Source organism: Palaemon carinicauda, chromosome 33 (assembly GCF_036898095.1).
Source record: "Palaemon carinicauda isolate YSFRI2023 chromosome 33, ASM3689809v2, whole genome shotgun sequence".
NCBI classification, from domain to species: Eukaryota; Metazoa; Arthropoda; class Malacostraca; order Decapoda; family Palaemonidae; genus Palaemon; species Palaemon carinicauda.
In genome coordinates, this window is record NC_090757.1 from 78,692,124 (window position 1) to 78,713,463 (window position 21,340).

The following is a 21,340-nucleotide window of genomic DNA, read 5'->3' on the forward strand; positions in this document are numbered from 1 at the left end:
GACAGTTTGCTGTAGAACAGGTGTTGGTCTACTCATCGAACAGAAAATTCCCTCTCACCAACGAGTTCCAAGAATCATTCCAGGTTTTGGAAAAGAGCAGTGACCGGACATAAGTTAGCGAAATCCTAGGAAAAAGGAAAAATCAGAGGAAGGCTATATGAACTTCGAATCCAATACCACAATCACCGGATTTCAACAAGAAATTCCTTATCAAAGTGGATGCGTTTAATAATAGGATTAGAACTATCCTATATCAAGAAGATAAGGGAGGTATTCTTCACCCTTTTTGTTTTATGTCAACAAAGCCGAAGAAGCAGCAAAGAAACTAGCCTACTCAACAATTGAAAAGAAACTGCTGGCGCTGGTCATAGTGATAAACAAGTTCGAATTTATGTAAACAGACCTCCTCAGAATGAAAAGATTACTATCTACTCGGATCGCAATTCTTTAACTTTTCTTAATAAGATGAAGAACAATAATCAAAGGTTAACTAGGTGATCATTATGTTTGTAACCATATTGTATCAATGTAAAGAATATATCAGGTAAAGATAAAGTGGTTGCAGATTATTTATCTCAGGCTGGATCGGTGAAGTCAGGCCCGGAATAACTCAACTTTTTTTGGTGGGAGCTATCTTTTGAAGCTGGTCTTGTTTAGAGTATATATTTTACTCATGTGTTTTATTTGTGTATTAAGAGGTGCATAGCCAGCTTGCATGGTGATCTCCTCTCATGTAGGTATAAGTAATTGTATGTAAATTGCTTAAAACTTTTTACTTTCATTTCATTGTATTTTTCATTCAAGTCAATGTATATAGATTTACATTATTTTTAAGAATTAACTTTTTATTTCACGTATTTTGTTACAAAGTCTTATGTAAACTCGAATAAGTGTGCTGTACGAACCATAAAAGGTATGAACGAGGGCATATGTAATTTTTTTTATGTTCATATTAGGTATTGCATCATGTTAGTGAAAGATTGTGCAATTCTTATATTTTTCACGCATTTAGGATGTTCTCTAATACCACGGAGTGAGTTTTATCTTTTTTTATAGTTCTGAGGATGGAGGGGGATGGAGCTAGCTGAGAGAAGGTTGCCTTGCAAGCGAGGTTAGTTCTCCTTTTCGATAGTTATAGTTGGCAACTTTGGCGTCAATAGAGCCTGCCCCTGAGTAATGAGAATAATCTATTTAGAAAGATCTAGAATAATTAAGTCAATATATGTATGCTCCCAGGAATTCCTAGTAGCAGAAGAGATCCAGTCTGTCCCTGTGAAAGAGTCAACATCCTATCTCCTCAAGTGCCTCGAGTAAGTGCCCTCTCCAAAGTGAATAAGTTTTTACGCAACATATATCGTGTGTAGTGTGTTCATACGTTAATGAAACTTTGGAGTTGATTTTAAATTTATTGTGTCATTGTACGTGTTGTTATTATATAATTTTTTTTTTAATTAGCCCTGTGAGTTTAGGTTAAAACAGTGAAGTGTATATATTATATAGGTTGTAGGTTGGCCAGGGTACCAGCCACCCATTGAAATACTACCGCTAGAGAGTTGTGGGGTCTTTTGACTGGCGAGAGAGTACTATATTGTATCCTTCTCTCTGGTTACGGCTCCCTTTCCCTTTGACTACACACACAGACTAGTCTGGCCTATTCTTTACATATTCTCCTCTGTCCTCATACACCTGACAACACTGAGATTACCAAACAATTCTTCACCCAAGGGGTTAACTACTGCACTGTAATTGTTCAGTGGCTACTTTCCTCTTGGTAAGGGTAGAAGGGACTCTTTAGCTATGGTAAGCCGCTCTTCTAAGAGAAGGACACTCCAAAATTAAACAATTTTTCTCTAGACTTGGGGAGTGACCAAGCGTCTGTACCGTGGTTTTCCACTGTCTTGGGTTAGAGTTCTGTTGCCTGAAGGTACAATCGGGCACACTACTCTATGTGATTTCTCTCTCTCTCTTGTTTTATTAAAGTTTTTTATAGTTTAAATAGGAAATATTTATTTTAATGTTACTGTTCATAAAATATTCAATTTTCTTTTTTTCTTTTCCTCACTGGGCTATTTTCCCTGTTAGGGCCCCTGGGCTTATAGCATCCTGCTTTTCCAACTAGGTTGTAGCTTACCAAATAATAATAATAATAATAATAATAATAATAATAATAATAATAATAATAATAATAATAATAATGCTATCTTTTCGATTACCTCGTGTGATCTAAAACCCATAAATGTATTAATTACTTTAATGTAAATTCCATTTAGTATTTACTCTTCACAGTGTTAAAGTGTTAACTATTTTCATTAATTATCAAGATTACATAGTTGTGCAAAATTCAATTCCCAGTGAAAGAAGTGATTATATAATTTTCAGAGTGTAATATTTTCTTATCTTAGTCCAAGGTTTTGTTCAGATTTAATATTTCCAGTCAAGTGATCATATAATTTTTAGATTGTAAAATGTTCTTGTTTTAGTCTAAGGTTTTGTTTTAATTTGATATTTCGAGTAATTCATTTCGGTAATAATTTTTTTCTTTTTTTATATTTATGTCGTAGTTTTTTTTATAAAATATATTGATTTTGTTGAGTATGTATTATGTCGTTCACCAGTACTTCTTACAGAGCTCTTGCATTCCTGTTTATGAATCGAAGTAAGATGTTATTTTTAAATTTTAAGTAATTAATTACCCAGTTTGTATTGAGCCTACGTAAGAGACATTTCGATATTCAGTGATTTTGTATATTACCGGTTGAGAGTTATATAATTTCTCAGAGCTCGGGTATTATTCAAGTGTAACAGATTTATGAAGAAAAAAAAAAAAAAAAAAAAAAAAACGTGCGTTGGAACTCGGGAGGTTATGTAATTTGCCAGCCGTAATATGTAATAGTATAGTTTAATTGAGATGTTTGACTTTCTATAACAGTTTGCCTTTGGGGTCTGAGTTTTATAGCACCTTTACTAAACCTTTTGTGTTGGTCATATATAAGCAAAATATTTAGCTCATCCGAGTTTCCTTCTTAACTCGGTCATGTTATCCTGGAAGGGGATGTTTATACTACTAGCAAGTACATTCTAGGCAGTAGAGTATTTGGTTATCATTTTAAAACTTTTTAAATCTAAACTATGTACGATTTAGATTTAATTTCCTAGGTGGTGGCGCTTGGAAAATATCCTTTATGGTCGTAGTAATATGGTCATTTGTACTGAGATATAATGATAACTGAAATAGTGAATCTAGGATACTATAATTGTCTGTTTTCTACAAATGAATATATTCATGGTGAGAGTTTTCTCCTAGGATTAAACATTTCGTAAGATTAAATCCATTGTGTTTGAAATTCTGCTGTTAATGTGATGATGTAAAACATTTTGCAAAAAGGAAAAATATGTCAGCTGAATTTTAGAAAAACTAGCTTTAATCAACTATTATCATATAGATAATTAATTCTTTTTTTAGTGGATTTCCTGTTATCTTTCAAAAACTAGTAATTGTCTGTTTCTACAAATGATATATTCATGGTGAGAGTTTTCTCTTAGGATTAAACATTTCGTAAGATTAAATCCATTGTGTTGAAAATTCTGCTGTTAATGTGATGTTGTAAAACATTTAGCAAAAAGGAAAAATATGTCAGCTGAATTTTAGAAAATCTAGCTTTAATCAACTATTATCATATAAATAATTATTTTTTTTTTTTTTTAGTGGATTTCCTGTTATCTTTCAAAAGCTACTAGCTGCTGGACTTATGAGGTGGACATACTACAACTGAATTTATTTTCTAAAGAAAATAGTTGCATGTTACACATGCGTAGTGACCAATAATACTTTTATATTAAGGATCCTGCCAAGAACTCCATGATATATTTGATAATGTATTTGAAACAGGAGTTTACATTTCAAAATGGCTCAAAATTCTGAAGAAATAAGTTTGCTCCCTTAAATTTATGATTCCGAAGACAAAAAACTCCAGCTTTCATAATTTTTGAGATAGAGAAGTAGAATATAGATTTCATTAAAATCAAAGATATAATGATACATAGCCTGAAATAATAATAATAATAATAATAATAATAATAATAATAATAATAATAATAATAATAATAATAATAATAATAATAATAATAATATGTGATCTGTAGTTAACTTCTACTATATTATATCTATAAAAATTGTATAATTCCCATATATGTAACTAGTCTTCATAATATCTTACTGAAAACTCTGTTTTTTTTTTGTTTTTTTTCCAAACAAATGGATACCATAAAACAACCTCTCACGATCCGCGCCGTTAGATTGATTCTGTTGCTTCGTCCCTTTCATTTCTTGGTGGGTCCGAAATTAGGGAAATATAGATGAAATAATAAACATTTTATTATATGCTTGACATTAAAATGAAACTTAACACCATGATATGCAAATGTCTCTTAAGTTCCTATCATATATTCTGTATATGACTGAAATCGTTTTGCGTCATTCCTATGAAACCAGAGAAAAGTAGTGTTTGTTATCATATATGACGATCTTAATAGATTAAATGTTATAATTATGGCCGATTTAAATCCAGTTATATTGGAACTGCTTATAAAACTGCATATAAAAGGGAACGAGAATGTCTGAAATAATTCCTAAAGTTCCCAAAAGAATGGCATTGCTGTTGTTCTCGAAAATGTGAAGAAAATAAGAATAACAACAAATAGGAGCTTTGGTAATTACACAAGTTTCCGTCTGGCATTTTTCTTTGTAAGTAGTCAGTCTCTAGGGCATTGTCCTATCACTTTCCTCAGCCACTCATAATAACCTTTAAATCCTTAGGTGTAGCTGTTCTGCGAAAAACTGTAAGTTGTTAAAGTTGGGCAGTAACTATGATGGTGAAAGCTCCTGCTAACTTGTCAGAGCATCGATAGTTGATGGTTGCAAAGGGCTTTACAACCAAGATAAATGATACGCCGAAGTAAATAAGACTATGTTGGGGCACCTTATACCTTGATCACACCTACGCACCAATGGCACTGAAGCATATATTCAAACTTAACTTAACCATAGAGGAATATAGAATTAATCAATTTTCCAGGACCAAGAGTTTGATTGGGGGTAAGGACAGAGTATTCTACAAAAGCAGTAACAAAATTTTCGATTGTATGTTTCTTAACTCCACATCACCACCCCCACCCTCTCTCTCTCTCTCTCTCTCTCTCTCTCTCTCTCTCTCTCTCTCTCTCTCTCTCTCTCTCTCTCTCTCTCTCTCTCAGAAGACGTGGAACATTTAAGAGAGGATTTAATGAAGCTATGAGAATGGTCCGGAAAATGGCAAAAACCTTTCAATTGTGGGGAATGTAAAGTCATGCACATAGGTTATAGTAACCCACATTCAGATTACTCACTGCTGGGTAATAAAATAGAAAGTGTGGACCAGGAGGAAGATCTCGGTATTATTATCAGCAAGGATTTAAAGTTCACCAAATAGAGCATAAAAGCTGAAAAGAAAGCACAGAAACTAATTGGCTGAATTAACAGACAATTGTAATTCAGAAACAAAGACAATGTACTACAGCTGTACACATCTCTAGTAAGACCCCATCTAGAATAGAGAATCCAATGCTGGACTCCAAGAATTCAGAAGGATATAGATAGACTGGAAGCAGTGCAAGCTATGGTCACCAAACTAGTTTCATCACGAAGGTAATTTGGATATATATAGAGTCTATATACAAATTACATTCAAACATTCAATTCTCCGTCTATATTATAGACGGAGAATTGAATGTTTGAACTTATTGATCTACAAACTCGATGACTAAGGGTGGGGTTAACAGAGTCATTCAAAATTATTGAATAAATAAGAAATGTAGATTACGACAGTCTATTCACGCTTAGCACAAATCAGTCGAGAGGTAACGGATACATACTAGAATTGAAAACATACATCACCACTCAATATGGATATTTCTTTCCATACAAAATAGCAAATACTTGTAATAGAATTCCAGCGGATATAGTAACATAGTAAACGAGTTCGAGGATAAATTAGACAAGGTCTTAAAAACACTAAATGTTTAAACTAAATTACTCTACTAAAGAGCAAATGGTGTCTCCACGGATGGACTAAAAAGTCTTTGAGACATCCAAAATCCTTGTAACTCCTTGTAACTCTATCACTCTCAAGATTCAAAAGCATATCAATATTTATTACGGACTGATAGCCTATATCTGTGAGGACTTTGTTGGCAGTATTTATTTTCCCAAGTACTTCTTTTTATTATAATTCATTTATTATTGTTACTCTGTGAGAGATATGTGTGAGTCATATACACAGATTACTTCGACGAGGTTTAATTACTTTTTATAACATGATTTTGTACATTTTGACGGTCGAAGAAAGAAGAAAATTGTTTCATTCTTGTTTTCAGAATTCGATTCTCTCCTTGATCCTTGAAGGGCTTTAAAATGATGATGGAAAAATGAGCGTAATGCTGCCAGAGTTGAACTCTGCTACCTTATTTACTATGTCTAAGTCTTTCCACTGAACCATGTTTGATATCGACCAAGGCAGCTCAATGTCAGCTTCACATCATAACTTCTTTCTGGTAATTCTCTCTCTCTCTCTCTCTCTCTCTCTCTCTCTCTCTCTCTCTCTCTCTCTCTCTCTCTCTCTCTCTCTCTCTCGGAGCGCCATCTTGGACTTTGTCAACAAGCGCATTTGTGTGCTCTGCAAACTTTCTCGATTATTTAGGAGATACGATCTTCATCACCTAGAATTGACTGAAAGTGCTGTGACATTAGTGTGTTTGCGAGTTTTTGAACTTGGACTTTATTTAGGATTAAAAACCTCGTATACTCGTCCATACCACTACGTTCAAGTTTTTTTTTTCTTTTCAACTGCGCATGCGCAGTGCAGTGTGTGTGACGCCGTTATCCCCGTCATGGTAACGTCACTGTACCAGAGAAACGAACTCAGATACAGGCATTGTTAAAACACCAGTAGATAATGACTACGGATTCTCGGGACCTGGTATTCTCGCTGATGTTGAGGAGGACATTGCTTTAAGTGATGATAATGCTGAAAAGCATCTGCTTACACAGGAACACTGGCCACGACTTGTCTCTACTAAATTTCATAATTTGATCCCTGCTGGTGCAGCTTCTAGCCTCATGGACCATATCCCTACCTCCAACAAACGATGAATGGAGCATGATTCAGATAGCAGTAATGAGCCATCATCCCCTACTGCCAAAACTAAAAAGTGTGATGATTCTTCCTCTTAAAAGGAAGTTCTAAATTGTTCCCTGCCTCGAACTGATATTCAGATTATACCTACCATGGCTGCAAAAACTGTTCTCCCTGCCTTTGCTCCATGTGCTGAATACATAAAGCTCTGGGAGATAAAGTAAAGCTTCGCTGGCTATCGGAGGTTATCAATATGTTCAGCCTCGATCGGGTATTGGCTGACCTTAAAATGTCTGCGGTCACTTCTCGATTTGTATACATTTCGAGGCATTGCCTGGATATCTTAAATAGGGTCAAGGATGGTGAGGTTCTGTCACTTGTGTTAGATGTTCAGGATTCTGTAAACAGACCCCATAGGTTCCCTACATATTTCATCACTCGATATCCTGTGGATGTAGACCCATTGTTAGCTAAGGAACTGACGGGAGTGCACACTGTAGGTTGTTTCCTACAGGATGGAAAGTCCATAAATTGTATTGTTATTACTTGAAGCCACCCAGATTCACCCCTGCCTTTTGTTAACTTCTTTTTCCTCCCTTGTCTACCATCATGTGAACTAGGCAGAATTCCAGATAAAAGCCGTGGTGCTTCAAGTTCTGGGGTATCGGTCACATCTCACGATACTGTGCATCACTGACTTCAGCAGATTCTTCTATTCCCCCCCCTTGAAAAAAAAAAATCGTACATACACACACCCGTAGTTTCAGGCCACTTTCCCACGCCGTCAGAGGCTCTCCCTGGGGCTAGTCACTTCAATATCTTATTACACTGTTGGGAATTCTAGAGCATCTGTTGTCTTCCCTTTGTAATTTTCCCTTGAAGAACTAGTCTATTTTACCAGCAAAGCGCTAATATTGTTAGTATCAACATGGCCATGTAAACATCGGCAAGAAATTACCACCACTAAAAGTAGGACAATACAAGTAAAATTTGCCTTGACAATTACTTTTAGAAAACAGTAACTGTTTTCATGTTTAGAATAGCTTACCTTTTATTACTGTCAACCTTTCGTTCATTAATAAAGATCTTCAAATATACTATTCATTTATTTTATAAAGAGAAAACCTGAACTCAGTTTTTAATTAATATTTTGTCGCTTATTTTCTTTCTGACAACAAAGAATAAATGTTTTTGACTAAATTTAATTTGCATAAGATATCTTTACATACTTCATATTGTTATTCTCATGACATTTGTCGAGAGAAAATACATTTACAAGTAGAAATTAACTACTTATCGATATACATAAAAGAAATTCTATACTAATACTCAATGTTCTGTTTCTATGATAGGAAGGAAATAACTATTTGATCATACATCAAATGCCAATTACCAAAGAATCTCATATGTCCTAAGAAAGTGACGAGAAACTTAGGGAAGAGATTAGAGAAAGCAATAACATAGATCCACTCTCCTCGACACTTCCTCTTCAGACAAAACTATATTTTAATTGGAGCCCTGAACTCTCTCGTTCCCCCTTCTGAAATTAATTACATAAGAAATTAGATACTGAAATATTATGGGAAATAAAGAAGCATTTCTTCGTCCACACTAGAAATAACAAGAAATTCATATTTTTACAAGGAACTTCTGTCTCTCGATTTACCAAGGCAGTACCCTAATTTTGGGGGGTAGCCAACATAAAATCACCATCCTGGTCTGACGGGGATTCAACCGAGTTTGGTTTGTTCTGCTAGGGTGCCACCCCCCCCCCCCCCCCTGGCTATATTTTCTAGCATGCTCCCTTGTGTCTCTCACATTCATCCTCCTATCACCCAAAGCTTTCTTCACTCCATCCATCCGTCCAAATCTTGGCACTCTTCCTGTACTTCTTCCATCAACTCTTGCATTCATCGCCTTCTTCAGCAGACAGCTACTTTCTATTCCCTCTACAAGGCCAGACTACCTCAACACATTCGTAGCCACTCTAGCTGCTAAATCATTTCTTACTCCCTTTCTCACCCTCACTACTTCGTTTCTAACCTTATTTAATCAGGATACACCAGCCATACTCCTAAGACACTGGCACCTTAACACCTGTAACAACAATCATATCTTCCTCCCTATTATCCTCAACATTCAGTAACCTTGCAAAATATTCAGCATATCTTTTCCTTGTCCCCTTTCCATTCAAAAACCTTCCACTTTCATCTTCAACCATCTTTTCAATTCTGAAACCACCGTTCCTTATCCTCGTCACTTCTTTCCAAAACTTCCTCTAATTTCTTTTTTTTTCATATGAACGACTTAATCACTGACCCCACCTACAGTCAGCTGCCCTCTTTCATTCAGCTACATTAAGTTTTACTTCCACATTTTTCTCTCTCCATATCTCTCCCATTTCTCTACACTATTACTCTGAAGCCATTCTTCAAATACCCTCTTCATCTCTTCCGCTTTTATTCTCACTCCTTCATTCCACCATTAACTACCCTTCATCATGCTTCCGCTACCAATCCTCCTGCCACACACATCACTTATAATCCCAACAAAATTATCTTTCACTAACTTCCACACCTCCTCTAAATGATCAGTTTCTCTCATTTTCACTTTGTCATTTGCCACTTCATACCTTTCTTGATATTCACTATTTACTTATGATTTTATTAACTCATCAACCTTCAGTACCTCTCTTCTACAAAGCTTTCTGCATGAAAAAACAACTCAAAGCAGCAGCCAGAAATGCAATCAGCTACACCTCAACCACCAACATCTACTATACTGATGGATCACTTGATCATCGTGATATTCCCGCATGTTACAATCTTAAAATCGTTACAGGCTCTTTTAATAAGTAAAATAAATATCAACAACAACCGACATTAAAACATGGCAAATAAATATAAAAAGAAACTCACAAAAAAACGCAATACGTTTATTCACAAACTTACAAAGAAAACTAATATCACTTCTTCGGTTACTTTAACTGACAAATCAAATCAATCAAAACACCAACAGAAAAGGGGAACAGTCAGTAAGGTAAAGATACTTAGAGGAATAGTTTTCTGCAGCTGCTGGGACGATACTGGTACTGAGACTTCAGGTTTGAAAAATGGAGAAAGGCTGCTGAAGTTCAGATGAAACTGGCACGATGACCGGATTCGAAGACGTCACAAAAGGGATGGCATCAAAAAGGGACATCAGAGGTCTTCTTCCAAGAATTTGATGATACTGTTGAAGTAAGGCTTGAGAACGTTGCAGAAGGGCGGCTGAAGCTCAGATGAAACTGGCATGATGACAGGATTCGAAGATGTCACAAAAAGAGTTGGCATCAAAAGGGGACATCAGAGGTCTTCCAAGAATTTAATGTTAGTGTTGAACTAAGGCAGGGTGTAGGCAGTGTTGGCTACTTCTCTTCACAAGCATGAAGGGCTGGCTGCTTCAATTTGTATCTTCTTCTCGTCCATAACAGGATTTTCTGGAGATAGGCTTTTGTTGTCTGAGGGGAAGGTTAGAATCTGGCTCTACCAGACTTCTGGTCTTCTATGTTTCTTATCTCGCTAGAACTTGGATCTTATCTGCTTCGGACATAGTTCCTCACTTGTCTTATATCCTGTCCTATCTCTCTTGGACAATATCTTCTTGAAGTTTATATACCCATGTATAGGCAGAGTTAATTACAGTGGCCTGTAGTCATCTCCATAGAAGCCGTTCTTTTTAACAATTCTGCATCTCTATTGGCTTCCTCAAAACCGCCCACTTCGATCATGGAAGCTTCTAGAAGAAATTTCTGATGCAATCTGGATCATGTGTTATGTCGTAACAAAAAGGGAGCAAGTGCTCTTCCATGATGACACATATCCTGAACAAGGATTTCCTTCTGGCTCGGTTTCTCAAAATATGCTGACTCCACTAATTAAGACGATAACATCTTGGTCAAAACAGGACAGTTCCCTTATCATGGGTTCGTGGTTGAATCTCGTCTCGCCTCGCGCTCACACTGGGAATAGATATTTTTGTCTTTTGTAATATCCTTTTAAAAGTATTGTCTACTCATGACACCGCAGCTGCTGCTGCAATCATTTCACCATCAGGCTACAGAGAAAACTGGAGGCTTTCAAACCACGCCTCCACGCTACAAACTGAGCTTGTGGTGATTGCCAAAGCCCTAGAACACTCGGCTAGTATACATGGAGGAAACCCAAAAATCCACACAGATTCGAGAAGAGCCATTCTAGCTCTGAGTAACAAAGAACCCACTTAAAATGTTTACCCGATCAAAACAATACAGTATCTAGACTTAACTAACCAAAACAACAACAGGCAAATAACCCTAAATAGGGTCTCAAGTCTCATTGGAATCACTGATAATGGCGAAGCTGGTCACCTAGCAAAATCTGACCTAATGGGCCAGGCAATCAGTATCACACTTCAACCTCCACTGAAAACCATCAAGAATCGAATGACGAATTTTTATAACATGCAAAAGACTAGCGAAGTAAGGCGAGCCTTCCTTGATGAATCCAGATCAGACAAATGGCATATCAAAGCAACAAACCTAATCCCGTATCCACTTGCAAGAAATATCCCCCGCCAAGTTGCAGTCATTATTTGCAGACTATGACTGGGATATCTGTGTAACTGGCAAATCTTCATTGATAATGACGAGGACACAGCAGTACAACAGAGACCTGAAAGACCATGCAACAACTGTCAGCTACTAATTGACGAACCTCAGTAACACTACCTATTAAATTGTCAAGAAAAGAGCCTACTAAGACAGGATTTCAACCACAAAATTTTTGTAACTGAGACAGCCATTATGAAACACATTATTGCTGATGTTGATATATTTTCAGCCTTTCTCCGCAGCTACCCTCCTCCTTGATAACGCAATGCCAGAACCAGTTTGAACTTGAATAACCTAACTTAAACCATGCTCAACCTCTTTTTAGCTCCTCCCATTTGCAATATAACTTCTCTCTTTACCGAAGTTGCAGGAATCCCGCCCCCAACTAAACATTAGATCTGAAAGCAATTAGACGTCTCAATGACCACAATAAACAATTAAAGTTTTATATTTATTTTTTTCTAGAATTTATAGATATAAAGAATGTTTATTCCACCCTTTCTCTACCATTCATATCCGCTAACCAATTTCTCATTTTCAGCTCTTCCTTACTCAGCTAAAACTTTATACTATTGTTCATCCTAAAAAAATTAAGCTCGAGCTACTAAGGAAGTTTTCTACCTCCTTTATACCAATATAGCTAACTAAACCTTTCAAAACTCCTTCCCGAGCCCTTCTATTCATCGGGACTTAATGATATACCTCTTTTTCTCCAACTAAACGACAGGAGCCAGTGGGCTTTTTTGGGGAGGATGCCTCCTCCCCTTCGTCACCTTCTTTCTTTCCTTTAACCAAAAATAGGCTAGGGTGCCTTTAAAGAAAGAAAAGCAAGCTGCTGATCATCCTTTAGCCACATCCTATCCCAAGCCACCTACAAATAAAAGTTGCTGATCATCCTTACTCTACATCCTATCCAAAACCACCTACAAATAAAAGTTGAAGATTATCCCATAATCTAAATCACCTACGAATCCCCGCCCCCCCCCCCCCAAAAAAAAAGAAAGAAAAAAAAAACGGGCTGCAAGTGTGCAAGAGCCCGTGCCTGGCCGTAAGGGCCAGGCAATCTACAACAACAAAAACAACAAGCCATACCCCTAAAAACGTGCACATTTTTCAGCCTTCCAAACATCCTTCTAGTTATCAACATATAATTCATTAATGCACTTTCTACCACTCTTGCGTTTACCACTTTTACTCATGTGACATGTTATTATCATTCTTTACGAAAACAAAACTACAACATACCACCAGCTTTTGCTCAACACACATATCCACCAGTCTCTCACCACTCTCATTTTCCCCTGGTATACTATACTTCCCAATGACACCTACTTCTCCAGCACCCATCACAACTAAATAATTCCTTCTACCTAGTCCTTCTACATACGTAGTTGATTCATTCAAGAATTCATTCCCCTCTTCTTCATTTTTTTTCACAAATTGGGCAATACACACCAACAACCGTCCAACATTCCCTACCCAACGTAACCCATATTCACATTAACATAGATTATAACTCCTTGCATTCCACTACTTTACCTGTCACCCATTCATTCAGCAATAAAGCAACACCTTCTCTTGCTCTTCTTCTTTCAATCCCAGATAGTGTACCAGTCGCTTCAATAAACATCACTTCACCTTTCTTTTCATCATTGTCTCACACAAGGCCGATATATCCATCCCTCTATTCCGAAACATGCTTCGAATCTCACATCTTTTACTCTACATCGTTCTACATCCACGCATATTCAGACAACCCAAAACTAGAGTGCGGGAAGCAGTCACTCTCAACCCCCCCCCCCCCCAACTCCTCTTCTTTGATATCTCTCAAGAACAAAATTACAGGAGAAGGGGTTCCCAGTCACTCCCCCCCCCCCCCCCAACATTACGTCATTTTTAGTCGCTTCTCCTATTCAAAATGCCATCAAAATTATTCCATATGCTAACAGGTGCGGTACTAATTTCTGATTGGCCAGACTTCAGAGAGAGAGAGAGAGAGAGAGAGAGAGAGAGAGAGAGAGATGTGTGTGTATATGTATCTCATATGTATGCACGCCTAGCCTTATAATTACAAACAAACTATATTGATATATTTTTTTTTTTCATATGGAATATAGCTGGAAAATTTATATTTTCTTTTCTGGAAGCTTAGACGTATATATGTGTAACAAGTTCTTAGAAAGCCTACGGAAGAATTAAATTGTTTCCTACTCTTTAAAGAAGAGAAAACATTGGAATCAATTATAATATGAAAATCATAGCTTTACAAAATCATGAAATAAATATAGATAAAATACTTATGTGAGTTTTATATGATAACGCAAACTGTGATTACTTACTTTAATCATGAAAATAAGAAACTATGGCGATAAAAACAATACTTTATAATTATAATGTTTTAAACACTAATATGAAGCTAATGCAAGACTTCAGGATTTTCTTAGCAAAACACAAATGGACGGAATTCACGTAAATAAAAAAAAAAAAAAAAAAAAAAAAAGAGAAGAAAGTAAGAAAAAAAGTGCCTTCCTCGGTACGAATGAAACGGAATTATTCCTTCACGTGCGAAGGAAAACAATATTCTTTTTTTTTTTTTACTTAATAAATTAATTATAAAATTGTTGAGCATATTATATTATTATTCATATGTCACAGAATTCCTACACTAGTTTATATGTTTGTATGTGAGCTATTTATCATCATATGCAAACAACATAATATCATATGTTAATATTCTCGAAGATTTAAGACTATTTTCGTTGTGCTGTTATTTACAATCCTCAAATGTTACTTTATCCCGAGAGTCTAGAAAGAGGAACGGTCAAAGAGCAGAGAAAGAAAACAAAAGAAATTGAATCCGCCTAAAGAGGTTCACGTTGTAAGATTCTGGCCCCCAGAGGATGACATTCGACAAGTTCTGGTGGTGCTTGTTTGTGTAAGAGAGAGAGAGAGAGAGAGAGAGAGAGAGAGAGAGAGAGAGAGAGAGTTCACCTGTGGTTATTATTCATGAGTGTATGGCAGTTGAGAAGTTGAGACTAGGATAGAAGAGGCATGGGAAAAGTGAAGGGAGGTTAAGGAGTGGTATGTAATAAGAAAATGCCCAGCGATATAAAAGTCAAGATTTTAAAGCACTATAATACTTTGTCTTTAAGACGAAAAGAGGAAGCAATGCCTGCAAGAACAGGGGTGAGAATACCAAGGGGAATTATAGTAATATCACTGTTTGAAAGACTGGAATTTTTTTTTTTTTTTTTTTTTTTTTTTTTTGAAGAGGACGCCTTTAATTGAAGGCATTAGAGAGAGCGCATCAGGCGATCGACCCCTTATTGTAAGGATAATGATGGGGAAGAAGATTGGCAGTGTTCAGTTTGTATTTTACATAATAAATGCTATCATATCAGCAGTTACTCAAAGTAAGAGATGTTAAAAGCGACCTATTTTTTGAGAGAAAACCAGCAATGAAATAAAGTGTAGAAATATGATTTTTTTTTTTTAAATAAGTAAGGAGAATATTTCTATCTTTGCTCAAGTTATGAAAGACACCACCAGATTCATAAATATTACATTGAAGAAATTAGGGTGTTTCAATAAAATTTGAAGGAAATACCGCAGAAAAAGAAAGAAAAATCTGAATTCCAAGTAAAAAATAGGTCTGCTCTTGTAACTTCATCTAAACACTTTCATTGTTTCAACTTACATTCTACTGTGCCATGAGGATGTTCAATCAGAAGCTAAAGAGCAGGGTAATCTCGACCATCAACTAAATAAAACAATTAGAAAACGAGAAACCGAACAATCTACATCTTTGGACCAGAGTCCTATCCAGATGACATTCGGTGATTAGATATGCTGTAAATGTTTTGTTTTCAATCAGTTCTTCCTCGGAGGAAAACTTAACTGATGGTAAAATACTCTCTCTCTCTCTCTCTCTCTCTCTCTCTCTCTCTCCTCTCTCTCTCTCTCTCTCTCTCACTTATGATTTCCAGTGTTATTCGAAAACTCACTCTCTTCCCGTGATAGAGATTCCTTAAAATCCGATTGTGAACTGCCAAGCAAATATTCCCATGAAATAAAATAAAGTCGGCAGATTTGTACATCTCCGAGACTAACCTCTCTCTCTCTCTCTCTCTCTCTCTCTCTCTCTCTCTCTCTCTCATAATTCACTGTGTTATTCGAAATTCTCTCTCTAACAGTGATAGAGATTCCTCAAAATCAAACTGTAAACTGCAAAGCAAATATTCCCATGAAATAAAATAAAATCTGCAATTTGTGCCATCAATGAAAGTATCCTCTCTCTCTCTCTCTCTCTCTCTCTCTCTCTCTCTCTCTCTCTCTCTCATCATTCACTATACCATTCGAAAATCTTCTCACCACCCATGATATATATTCCTTAAAATCAGCTTGTAAATGGCGAAGTAAGTATCCCCATGAAATGGAATAAAATCTGCAGATTTCGACATCACTGACACTAACTCCTCCCCCCCCCCCCTCTCTCTCTCTCTCTCTCTCTCTCTCTCTCCCTCTCTCTCTCTCTCTCTCTCTCTCATCTTTTACTACGTAATTCGAAAATTATCTCACTACCAGTGATAGACATTCCTTAAAATCAGCCTGTAAACTGCGAAGTAAGTATTCCCATGAAATAAAATAAAATCTGTAGATTAGGACATCACTGAAAGTAACACCTCTCTCTCTCTCTCTCTCTCTCTCTCTCTCTCTCTCTCTCTCTCTCTCTCTCAATACCGTTGAGAAGAAACCCAACATTATTCACGGTGTTTTTCGAAAATCCTCTCTCTACCCTTAAGAGATATTCCTTAAAATCAGCCTGTAAACTACGAAGCAAGTATTCCCATTGGACATCACAGAGAGTATCTTCTCTCTCTCTCTCTCTCTCTCTCTCTCTCTCTCTCTCTCTCTCTCATTTTTTTGGTGTTCTTTTGATAACCTTTATTTTTTTCTTGGATTATTATTCTTTGAATAAATTAAAAAAAAATATTAAAAAAATTATGTGTCATGGTCTGAATTTTTTTGAATTTTGCACTTGTGAAACAGTAGAAATGGACGTCTTTCCTGGCTGGATTGCAGAACATCTAAAATAGAAATTTTTTGTTTGTCCCTTACACGAAAGAATGAGCATATAGAAAGATATTGTTATTGAGTCATCGCCGCTAACAGCGGAGATATATACTTGTTCTTGTCCAGATGAAATATAAAGCCATCTTCTTGTTCCTGGTGACTTTGTATTTCCTCCAAGACGACCCGTAAAGCCTTTTTCAGCTGTTTTATAATTTTGTTTTAAATCTGTTAGGATGCTTAGAGCCTTTGAGTCAGGGATCTTTCTGAGAGCTTTATCTATATCTATATACCATTATTGAAATCTTTGTTTGAAATATATGAGACTTCTCCCTAAGAATCACTTCCAATCTATATCCTGTAATGGGATCTCTCTGCTCCATTGGCTCTATGTGAAGCTCTAGATGTTTGGCATATAGACTTCCATTGGTAATTCTTCTTCCCGAATTAAGTTAGCTTTACGTTACTTATTCTTTATGAAGAAATACATTATTGATTTCAAAAGAGTTTATATTCTAACTAATTTTTTTTTATCTTTCATAATGGAAAAGATAATTCTTTACTTTACTTATGAATTTATATTTCTATTCTATATTGCTTCCGTTGATTAAGTCCTTCTTTTATTTATCCAAAGTTTGCTTTCACTTTGCGAGTTACGATGCTTTATTATCATCCTTCTTACTCCATTCCAAACTTTTTCAATCTTTTTACAGTCTTCGCTGGGTCCTCTAGTTTTCGTCAATTTATCAATGTAATCAATCTATTTACTTTCTAGCTTATGCAACATTATTTGATATATCATCTTTCAGATCTCCTTTTCATACTTCAAACTCATTCTTGACAGTGTCTCTTTATTGTTCTGTTTCGAATGTCGTAATATGATCGTTTTTTCACTATCTGGCAATTTCCAAAAATTCGAATATTTTTGGTCATCGTTATATTTTCAGTTTTGAGTCATGATTTTCTTCTAACGACGAATCGCTGATCTTCGATTTGCTAATCCTTAATGATTAGGAATTCCACAAAATTTTCTTTGATCAAACAATCGTATTTTGAGTCATTCATATGAGGATATATTTTCTTCATCACTAATAGTCAAACAACTATTCGCGTAGAAACTTCATTAGAATAAGACCCTACCTGTATAATCGGAATCAATAGAGCTATGTAAGAGTCATAACATCATTTACTTTTTTCTGAAAAAAAAAAAAAAAACACTGGAATGACAACAAAAACAAGTGCTAGGAAACTGCGACCCCGGAACATTCGGTCCCAGAATATTTGGTCCCGAAAATTCGATCTCAGAAAATTTGGTCCCAGACAATTTCTAAAATCTATTTTACTAATCCCAAAATAGATTCTCTGAAAAAGATATATAGAGGTGGTTGTTGAAAAATGGGTTTGTGGCTTGATGGATGATTTTAGCAGTTAGTTATCCTTGTCATTAAAGCAGCTGGAATGGTATTTCAGAACATGACTCATCCATGGGCCTATTGATTGTTTACAAACTGTAAACAAGTGTGCACTTGGAAACAATAGTATTTAAGAAGCTACATAATTACAAGACTTTTCTTGTGGTATTATTATTATTACTATTATTATTATTATTATTATTATTATTATTATTATTATTATTATTATTATTATTAGCAAAGCTACAACCCTTGTTGGAAACAATGGATGCTATAAGCCCAAGGGCTCCAACAAGGAAAATAGCCTAGTGAAGAAAGGAAATAAGGGGGGAAAATTACAAGTCAAGTATTGAACAATTTAAATTAAACATATTAAGAGCATTATTATTGAAATAGATCTTTCATATATAAACTATGAAGAGAGACTTATGTCAGCCTTTTCAACATAAAAAATCTGCTGTAAGTTTGAACTTTGAAGTTCCAACGATTCAACTGCCTAATTAGGAAGGTCATTCAACAATTAGGTCATAACTGGAATTTAACTTCTAGAACACTGCGTCGTCTTGAGCCTTAAGAAAGAAGAAGGCATGACTTTTAGAATTAACTACTCGCCTAGTGTAGATCCTGTTGTCCCTTTCAATGAGAATCTAGTCAACATGATTGATAGGCGTATCCCATCTCGTGTGCTAAGGTATCGAGTGAAGGACAAACCGTGGTTTAATGATGATTGTAGACGTGCTTATTTGGAGAAGCAGGGGGCCTATCATCTTTAGAAGGGTAACAGATCAGATTTGACCTGGAAACACTATACACAGCTTCAAGCTTTTGCTCAGAGAGTTGATGCCTCAACTGAAAAGGAGTACAATTCAACCTTAAAAGAAACCCTTTCTGATACAACTCAGGAACAATAAATGTGGTGTACCCTAAAATCTGCTCTATTTGGTGTAGATGCAACAGTTCCACCTTTACTTAAACCAGATGGCTCAGTCCCTCACTGTCCAAAGCAAAAGGCAACCCTTTTGGCTGATGTTTTTGATAGTAAACAGAGTAATGAAAATCTTGAACTTCCTCATTCCTGTTTTCCTGAGGCTAAACTAACTAGTTTAGCTTTTCCATCTCGTGAGATTAAAGCACTGTTGATGCTTATGGAGGTGTAGACCCAAATGGTATTTTTTCTTTGTTTTTTTATAAAGACAGCAGATTTCTTAGCTCCAAAGTTATCTGTTATTTTGCGCAAGTAAGAAAAAAGAGGAACTTTTAGCACTTGTTGGAGAATTGGTTATGTTACTCCTCTATGTAAATGTGTTTGTGGTAGCATAAATCCCACTGATTACCACCCAATTTCTATAACTCCCATATTATCTAAAGTTTTTGAACGTCTTCTGGCAAAACGTCTTAATAGGTTTGCTGAAGGTAATCATTTTCTCCCTAGTTTGCAATATGGTTTTCGTAAAGGCCTTGGAGCATGTGATGTCCATATTATATCCAATGCTGTACAGAAATCCCTTGATCGGGGTAAGGAGGTTCGTATGATTGGCCTTGATTTTAGTGCTGCCTTTGACCGTGTTAATCATGAGGCCCTTGTTTTCAAACTCAAACAGTTGGGAGTGGGTGGGTCGTTTCCTAACATTATTATTGATTTTTTAAGTAATATATCTCAAAGAGTTGTTGTTGATGGGCACCATAGTGAGTATAGGAATGTGATATCCGGTGTTCCACAGGGCACTGTTCTTGGCCCATTACTTTTCATACTATATACACATGATATGTGGTTTGGCCTAGAAAACAAGCTTCTTGCATATGCAGATGATGCCACTCTCTTTGCATCAATTCCATCCCCTGAATACAGATCTGTGGTTGGTGAATCCCTTAATACAGATTTAGCTAAAATTAGTGTTTGGTGCAAATTTTTGGGTATGAAGTTGAATCCTAACCAAACTCAAAAGTATGATTGTAAGGGACGGTGGTTCCTTAACATCGGGACCTGAGTATTGATAATGTTTCTTTAAATTTGTATGACTCTTAAAATTTTAGGTGTGATTCTCGACAGGAAATTTACTTTTGAGAAACACATTAGGTCTGTGTCTTCTTCTATTGCCCCAAAAAAATGGCTAATTGAGAAAGTCTCACAAGATTTTCGATGATCAATCTATTCTGAAGAAGTATTTTAATTCTTTCTTTTTACCTTGTTTTAATTATTGTTCTTCTGTCTGCTGTTCAGCTGCTGATTCTCATCTTATTTTATTGGACAGAAACTTACAGTCTATTAAATTTCTTATTCCTTATCTAGATATTGATCTTTGGCACCGTCGTTCAATTATTTCATTATGCATGTTGCATAAGTTTTTTTTCATAACTCTGACCATCCTTTACATTCAGCTCTCCCTGGACAATTTTATCCTGTTTGTAATACTGGGGAGGCCGTTAATTCTAATAGCCTGGCCTTCTCCATCATGAAGCTCAAAACTACACAGTATTCTGTAAGTTTTATTCCAGCTTTTACCAAGTTGTGGAATGATCTTGCTAATCGGGTAGTCGAATCAGTAAAACTTCAAAAGTTCAAAGTTGGAGCAAATGTTTTTATGTTGACCAGGCTGATATGAGTCGTTTTATAGTTTATATATGACATATCTGTTTTTGACGTTGTTAGTAGTTTATAAAGGACATATCTGTTTTGACGCTGTTACTGTTTTTAGAATGATATATTGTTAATTTATTCCCCACATTTATTTATTTTCTTATTTCCTTTCCTGTCTGGGCTATTTTTCCCTGTTGGAGCCCATGGGGTTATAGCATCTTGCTTTTCCAACTGGGGTTGTGGCTTGGATAGTAATAATAATAATAATAATAATAATAATAATAATAATAATAATAATATTAGGAGCAGGGTGGTACTGTCTGCGAAGATATGAATGCAAAGGAACGTCAGAATTATGAAAATATTTGTCAAAAATTGACATTTATTCCCCTTGAATGAAAATATTCTTAGTTTTAAGAGTATTCGTTTTCTAAGGTATTTCCCAGTTTCTATGAATATATGTTTAAAATGTGATTATTTT